The 9,034-nt window shown below is 37.4% G+C and overlaps 1 long non-coding RNA gene across 1 annotated transcript; it reads right to left on the reverse strand.

Annotated features, from left to right (window-relative positions):
* Positions 1 to 427: 427 nt before the first annotated feature.
* LOC107810263 (uncharacterized) lies at positions 428 to 1,333 on the reverse strand. The gene is made up of 2 exons (XR_012701016.1): positions 1,195 to 1,333; positions 428 to 917 (listed from the first exon to the last, which is right to left on the reverse strand). It is a non-coding gene; the product is annotated as an uncharacterized LOC107810263 (long non-coding RNA).
* Positions 1,334 to 9,034: the final 7,701 nt, after the last annotated feature.

A 9,034-nucleotide genomic window follows, 5' to 3' on the forward strand; every position in this document is an offset into this window, starting at 1 on the left:
AATTTGCCACTTTATTCCAAATGTTATTTTGTAGTCTTCAAATATCATTAACTGAATTAAAACGCTAATCCTCTTCATAACTTCCCTCTCTCACTTTTTTAAGACTTATTTTAAAATTTATCAATATCTCCTCCGCGATCAAGAGCACTCAGATTCTTAGGAAGTTGTTAACCGTTAAAAGCAATTACATTGCTTTGGTTGAGAAAGCTCTCTCTCTCTTCTTCTGTAAATCACGTTGGCTTCTTCATTACTTTTACTTTTAAAAATTTATTATGCAGCAATATATGTTGCCCAGATATTCCAAAGTTCTCTTTTGCTTTCTATCTGAAAAATGAAACATTGTATCCTTGCAACTATGAATACATGAATCAACAAAGTGCTTAATTCCCAAAGCTTTTTATTCTTTTGACTTTCTAAGAAGGAAAAGTTAACAATGGATTTCAAATGTCTTGGAAAGGATATAGCAGAGCTAATGAAAAAATAAGCTCTGTCGACTGTCATTACAAGCTATAGGGAAATTAATTACCCCAACAGAATATATGCATAAAAATGAAAATAATCACATAGTTACAAATAGAATCACAGCACTGCTACTTGAGCACAATTCCATATATATGCTCAGTTGCTAAGATTTAAATGAATAAGCAGGGAAGTAAGGTAAAGGCAAAGACTACAGCCAAGTATAGTAAATCCAATAGTTCCACCAACCATGCAAAAAAGTTCAACACATTGAGATATGTAATCCAATTCTTTCTTGCGTTTCTTCTGTAAATATAAACTTGCAGTATTAGTAGTAGCTGTGTAATTCCAACCCTGCTCACATGCCAAACACCTCTCTAATCTCTCTTTCATCTTCACTTCTTCCATTCTTTCCTTTAAAACTTGTAAATTTGCATCAACTACATGCCTTGATTTCCCTGCAATTTTCACTTAACCTTACTGACCAACAAAAGATTTTCTTATTCTAAACAGGATTTATGTATATTGAGATAGAGTATAATGATTTTTTACACTATCAATGTACTTTAACCTATTACAGTGCTAGGTTAACTGTCTCATTTTTCAGGTTATTAATTCCATTTTGTTATGGATGATTATTTTTATCTTTTAGATGATCTGATAGTGTAAAAATTATATAACATTGTTAAAAGTTAACAGATGTAAGCCGAAAAAGAAAGAAAGAAAACAACATACCTTCATCTCTATAGCTGTGAGCTTTGATTTGGGGTAGCTTTTGACGGATCCTGCACTTGCTATATGACATGACGATAGCTGGACAAAGAACAACTGAAGAAGCCATATGTTTGATCAGCTTTTACCATAAGAAATCAAAATTTTCGGATAATAAAACACTACAAATTAAAGGGCCGTATTAAATAAAGTTCTTATGCAAGAGCCATGACAAGATTTAGCTTTCTGAGTTTATAAGAAACTGTAGTGCTGGCAAGTCTTCTGTATTATGATTGCAGTAATCGCATGTTTAAATGTTTGCTTCACGTCTCAGATATATACAATGACATAACTTCCTCAACGCGCAATGTAATTGTTATTATTATTATTATTATTATTGTTATTTTTCTATTTCATTTTTCTTAACTAATGTTGTTTGTTTTTTGCTTAGCGAGTCAAATAATACACACACCACTAGACAACATAAAAATCATCAATTAGGATTTGGTAGTAAGGTATGAAAAAAGTCGAACGTTTTGAACCCAAACAAAATTGTTTAGGTGTGCCGGCAATAAGAAAATAAAGGAGCTTTGAATCCGGATTGATACTCATATATTTTATTGTTATAAGTTTGTTTCTGGTTCTGGATTTACTAAGTCAATACTGTCAATAACTGAGTTAATATATTTTGCAAATACATGAACCATGCTGACTTTTGGGACTGCGTGGATAACACCAGAGGTAAGAAATGAGGTTTTGTTCAACAACCATGTCGTATTATCTGTTCAATTAACATTAATTAATTAATTAATTGGATAATACTTCCTAGATATCTTCTTAATCACGGGATATGGCATGACAATTAGTTAAGCCAAATATTAATAAAGAAGATAGGAACAAATGCCTACTTTTAGGAGTGCATCACAAAATTTGTTATATATGAAAGTTAATTTTGGGGTCAATATAGGACAGCTCAAGTAGAGCTAAAAATTGTCAAATGTGGAACCCTGTATTTGTTCTGACTCCAGCTATATTTCCCATAAAATTCTCTTTGTTGGGCATGTGAATAAAGTCTCACATTTATAATTAAAAAAATTGAGAACCTACATATAAGGTGTAAAGATCACTTAATGATGTGAGCCCTTATGGAAAAAATCGTGTGGGCATATAACAAAAGTGGACAATATCACACCATGTTAAAAATATTTTTGGATTGGTTTTAGCCCAACAACTTATATCAAAGCTTAGGTTTGGGGGACGAGTACGGAGATGGAAGAGAGATGGTGACGACGCACGCACAAAATTAAAAGAAGCTAGTTACAGGCTTCAGTTGCCATAAGTATCTAACGATGTGGGTATCACAGTGAATCTCAAAAATTAACTTGCGGATGGTATGAGGCCTTTTGGGAAAATCTTGTGTGCTTGGTCCAAAGCAAACAATATCACATCATATTAAAAATATCTTTGGACTGATTTTAGCCCAACAGACTTGTTACGTGAATTGTCTTTGATCTTTCCTATGAGTGTGAAATCCATCCAACACCGTCAAATTTATCTCTTTCTTCCATTTTCCATTATCAGAACAAGAAAGAGTACACAATTATTTTTGGTAGTTTTACTTCCATATTCAAAGTGTTTCCCAAAAGATTTCCAGAAAGCAATCCATCACGGCCAGATTTCCGTTAATTTCAAGGGCTGCAATCTAGGTTCTATTGTTCCTCTCTTGTCTTGATATTTTAATAGTTTGATATTTTAGCGTAATTGTATCTTCTTGTCTGCCTATTTTGTTCTTGAATCTTTAGGTAGTATTTTTCCTAGCATTGTCAAATTAATTGCATTAGGGATAGCTTTGCCTACTTGTTTATAGTGTTATCTACCTGTTTACAACTTTATTTTGAATCTTTAATTCAAATATCCCCTAGTAGTCCTGTTCTAATTTTGCACATTTTCTTTGTAAACTTTAGTTGTAGATTATAACCACCTTTAACTCGTGTATTGTATTTTTTTTTACCTATTTTTCTATCCTTTAATTGTAGATTATAGTCCCTTTAGTTCCTTTGTTTTATTTCTTCACTGTTTTTCTAACCTTTAGTTGTAGATTGTAGTTCTCGTTAATTCCTTTATTTTATTTCTTCAACTGTTTTGTGACCTTTAGACCTTTAGTGGTAGATTATATTTTGGTAATTTATTTTATTTTTGTCATTTGTGATAGTACTTGCGTAGTGACTCTTAGATTATAGTGGCTTTGGTGAACAATAATAGGATAAGGTCTTGTCCTCGGGGGTGTCAGCGGGAGGGGGCACGGGGGGTAAGAGGGCTAAGGGAGCTACTAGGCTGAGAGTGGGGTCTTGGAACATAGGAACTTTGACTGGAAAATCTGTAGAGTTAGCGAAGATTCTCGAGAAAAGGAAGATTAATATAGCTTGTGTACAAGAGACTAGGTGGGTAGGAGATAAGGCGCGGGATGTAGGCAGTTTCAAACTTTGGTATTCTGGGAGGCTGGGGTTAGGAACGGGGTAGGTATCTTAGTTGATAAGGACCTCCGTGAACTAGTGGTGGAGGTTAGGAGGGTGAATGACAGTCTAATGATTATTAAGCTAGTTGTTGGAGGTTTTAATTTGAACATAATCAGTGCGTACGCACCACAAGCAGGCTTGGATGAGGAAGTCAATAGGCGTTTCTGGGAAGATTTGGATGAGATGATGCGTGGTATCCCGCATACCGAGAAGCTTTTCATAGGAGGAGATTTCAACGGCCATATTGGAGCGACGTCGGGGGTATGATGATGTGCATGGTTGCTTTGGTTTTGAAGATAGAAACGGAGGAGGAACGTCTCTGCTGGACTTTGCTAGAGCATTTGATTTGGTGATAGCAAACTCGACTTTCCCAAATAAGAGAGAGCACTTGGTCACATTCTGGAGTTCGGTGGCCGAGACTTAGATTAATTATTTACTCTGCAGAAAATCCGATAGAGGTCTTTGCACGGATTGCAAGGTCATCCCGAGTGAGAACCTCTCGACCCTTCATAGGCTCCTGGTCATGGACCTTGAGATCACGAAGAGGAGGAGGAAGAGGGCGATGTATAGCCAATATAGGATAAAATGGGGAGCCTTGACGGAAGATAAAGGGCAGGAGGACGGGGTCAAGCTGGTGAATATGGGGGCATGGAGGAGTAGTGGGGACGCAAGCGCTATGTAGACCACGACTGCGCAGTGCATTAGGAAAGTCGCGAGAGAGGTATTAGGGGTCTCAAAGGGTTACTCTGGTGGTCACAAATGAGATTGGTGGTGGAATGTAGAGGTGCAAGAAAAAGTAAAAATCAAGAAAGCGGCGTATCTGAAACTAGTGGAAAGGGTAGACGAGGAGGAGAAGAGGGCGAATAGGGAGCTTTATAAGCTGGCTAAGAAAGAGGCAAAGCTAGCAGTTACGGCGGCCAAAACTATAACTTTTAGTCGTTTGTGTGAGGAACTCGAGGGCCGAGGTGGGGATAAGAGGTTGTTCAAGTTAGCCAAGGCGCGAGAAAGAAAGACGCGTGACTTGGACCAAGTGAAGTGCATCAAGGACGAAGAAGGTAGAGTTTTGTTGGATGGGGAGCTTATACGTCAGAGATGACAAACCTACTTCCATAGTCTCTTGAACGAGGAGGTGGACATGAGCATTGTACTGGGTGATTTGAAACTCTCTGAGAGTTGTTGTGACTTTGGGTATTGTAGGTGGATTAGAGTGGATGAAGTTGAGGGGGCTATGCGTACGATGAACAGGGGCAAAGCGACCCGGCCGGATGAAATCCCGGTGGAGTATTGGAAGAGTACGGGCAAGACAAGCTTAGAGTGGCTCACTAGGTTACTTAATATTATTTTTAGAATAAAAAAGATGCCCGAAAAGTGGAGGTGGAGCACAATGATTCCTGTATACAAGAACAAGGGTGATATCCAAAATTGCAATAACTATCGGGGTATAAAACTGCTTAGCCATACTATGAAAGTTTGGGAGAGAGTGGTAGAGCTAAGGGTGAGGAGGAGTGTGTGTATTTTCGAGAACCAGTTTGAGTTTATGCTGGGGCGTTCGACTACAGAATCCATCCACCTTGTTAGGAGATTGATGGAGCAGTATAGGGAGAGAAAGAAGGACTTGCATATGGTGTTCATCGACTTAGAAAAGGCGTACGATAAAGTTCCGAGGGAGGTTTTGTGGAGATGTTTGGAGGCTAGAGGTGTACTTGTTGCCTACGTTAGGTTGATTAAGGACATGTATAATGGGGTAAAGACCCGAGTGAGGACGGTGGATGGGGACTCGGACTATTTTTCGGTTATGATGGGGTTGCATCAGGGGTCGGCACTCCGCCCTTTTTTATTTGCTCTGGTGATGGACGTACTGACGCGCCACATCCAAGGGGAGATGTCATGGTGCATGCTATTTGCAGATGATATTGTATTGATTGACAAGACGCGAGACAATGTGAATGCGCAGTTAGAGGTATGGAGGCAGACCTTGGAATCTAAAGGTTTCAAGTTGAGCAGGACCAAGACAGAATACTTAGAGTGTAAGTTCAATGGCGAGACTCAAGGAGGGGAGGGGGAGGTGTGGCTGAAATCGCAGGTCATCCCTAGGAGAGGGAGTTTTAAGTACCTTGGGTCTATTATTCAGGGGGATGGGGAGATTGATGAAGATATCACACATCGTATTGGGGCTGGATGGATAAAATAGAGACTCGGTTCCGGTATTTTGTGTGACAAGAATGTGCCACCGAAACTTAAGGGTAAGTTCTAATGAGTGGTGGTCAGACCTACGATATTGTATGGGGCTGAGTGCTGGCCAGTCAAGATCGCGCATGTTCAAAAGATGAAGGTAGCAGAGATGAGGATGTTGAAATGGATGTGCGGGCATACCAGGTTAGATAGGATCAGAAATGCGGTTATTCGCGACAAGGTGAGTGTGGCCCCTATTGAGGACAAGATGCGGGAAGCGCGGCTTAGGTGGTTTGGTCATGTGAAGAGGAGGAGCACAGACGCCCCGGTGATGAGGTATGATAGGTTGACATTGGAGGGCCTACGGAGAGGTAGAGATAGGCCAAAGAAGAGGTGGACAGAGGTGATTAGGCAAAACATGACGCAACTTCAGCTGACCGAGGACATGACCCTTGATAGGAAGGTATGGAGGTCGAGGACTAGGGTAGTAGAGTAGGTAGTCTAGAGTGTTTATAATAGTAGTATTGGCATGCGGTCTCGCTTTCTATTGGTAGTGGATTTTTATGACTAGCCGTTGTTTTCTTTTATTGTTGACTACCTTACTGTCTTGTTGTTTCTATTATGCTTTTATATGACTTTTTGGTATTGTCCATTCTTGTGTATTTTTTCATTAATATGGTTCTATACTTTCCTGAGTCGAGGGTCTATTGAAAATAGTCTCTCTACCCTCACAAGATAGGGGTAAGGTCTGCGTACACACTACTCTCCCTAGACCCTACGGTATAGGATAATGTTGAGGTATGTTGTTGTTGTTGCTTTCCTATCAGTGTGAACAAATTCTAAGAATTTCCAGCTCTCTAGTTTAACAATTATGACTTTGCTGTTTGTAACTGGTATGTGAATTAAATGAGGGAGGACATATTATATACAATTGGAATTTGCAGTGAGGCTAAAGTAAAAAGAGTTATAACGGGGGAACTAATTATGAGTAAGATGCATGAAACTTGATTTTTCTTATTAAAAGACGCGTTCCCTGGAAATTAACAGTAACTTCGGTGGCTGAATTTCATGCAAGTTAGATTTTGATTGTATTGGCGTAATTGAATTATAAATATTACGTTAAAACGTCCGGTAATCATAGGGTAAAACTAAATGATACATCGTCTATATCACACTTTTAGAGTGCGGCCTTTCCCCGAACGCTGCACAAATGCACGATGCTTTATGCACTAGGATATCCTTTCCTTGTTGAGAATATTGCTAAAATAGAAAACTTCAAATTTGTTTATGGGGATCAGGGATGCAACCCAAAGACGAAAGATGTTCCACATAACAAGACATTTTTATGCATGGGAAATATAGCTTGAGTCGAGGAAAAACGCGTACTTAGAATATAGGCTACGATAAGCTATTTGACCAGTTCTAACATTACTAGAGCTGCCCTTTTAATTGACCCCAAAATTAACTTGATCCTCACATAAATGACAAATTTATGATTTGTGAAACGCACCTAAAAATAGGCATGTGTGTCTTTCGATCATCTTTATTTTGTCTTTGATAATCATGCTATTTCCATGATTAGGAAGATAGCTACGTAATTCCAAAATTGTACGTTAACATATATAGCCGGTTGTCTCCATTCAACCAACAAACTTAAGTAGCCATATATATGAAAAATCAATTAAGGTTAATTGGACACAAAACATGCCATGTTCAATGAATTGATAAACACTTATTTAAAATGTTGCAGAACCAGAAGAAACTCCTAAAGGTGAAGCCTTCATTTTCAAGAATGATTTAATTAATCAAATTCAGGTTCAATTTCCCTGCACCTAACAATTTTTTTTGTCACGTTTTATTTCCAAATCGTATAGATGATTATTATGTTGTCTGGCTAGGAAAGCCCAAAACAACATTATATTGCATTCCCAGGATAAAACAGAAGAAGAAAATTGCGTGTTAACAAAATGATACAATTATATACATCTGACATGTGACACAAACGTTTCAAATAATTACACAATTGAAAACTTCACTATATACGGCTTCAAATGTTTTATCTGGCATTTCTCATTTGTTATTCTTCAGTTCAACAATTTCAACGACGACGCGTAAACTGTTTCACGACTTCAATCTGGTTAATAAAAAAAAATTCCTAAGCAATTCACGTAGGCAAAAATGGCTTCTGCAGTTGTTAATTTTCCAGCAATTATCATGTCATCTAGCAAGTATAGGAGCCATCAGAAATTACTCCAAGTTAGAGCTCAGGGCTATGAAGATGAAGGTATATGTTTTGTTTAATTTGTCCTTAGTTTTTTCTTTGTACATGCCATTCTGCTATTTTTAATATATCAATACATTTTGAAATAGAGAAATGATATTACTGCAGGAAAATCAAGGCATGTTGTTGATGCGAATCTACAAGTTTTAAGGGGAAGAATAGAAGAAGTGAAGATCAAAGAGAGATTAGAGAGGTGTTTGGTATGCGAGCAGGGTTGGAATTACACAGCTACTACTGCAAGTTTATATTTACAAAAGAAACGCAAGAAAGAATTGGATTACATATCTCAATGTGTTCAACTTTTTTGCATGGTTGGTGGAACTATTGGATTTACTATACTTGGCTCTAGTCTTTGCCTTTACCTTACTTCCCTTCTTATTCATTTAAATCTAAGCAACTGAGTTGTGCTCGTGCTGGGATTCTAGCTATTTGTAACTATATATGTGATTATTTTTCCATTACCCCTGCTATATCCTCTCTGGCTGGGACACTTGAATCCATTTATTGATGTATCCATCACAATTTTATCTTATAGCAGTACTTAAGAATGGGAAAGTTACACGTTTGGCCGATCGACAAAAATAATTATATTTGCTAGCCAAATATACTAAAAATATCATTGTTTATGTATAAAATATATACATTATATACTCCCTCAATTTAAAAAAAAAAAATGAACTTTTCACTTTTTGGAGGGTCAAACACAGTTTTCGAACTGTTAACTATTCTAACTTATAGAATTATTTTTATCTAGTTTTTAAATATGTAAATTTTATAAATTAAAGAATCAATGTCCGAATCCACACCTAAAATTAATCAATTTGACAAATGTACTCTAAAAAGGTTCAAACAAACTTAAACAAAGGGAGTATTAATATATAAAATAAATATATTT

The sequence above is a fragment of the Nicotiana tabacum genome, chromosome 17, assembly GCF_000715075.1.
Source record: "Nicotiana tabacum cultivar K326 chromosome 17, ASM71507v2, whole genome shotgun sequence".
Classification (NCBI taxonomy): domain Eukaryota; kingdom Viridiplantae; phylum Streptophyta; class Magnoliopsida; order Solanales; family Solanaceae; genus Nicotiana; species Nicotiana tabacum.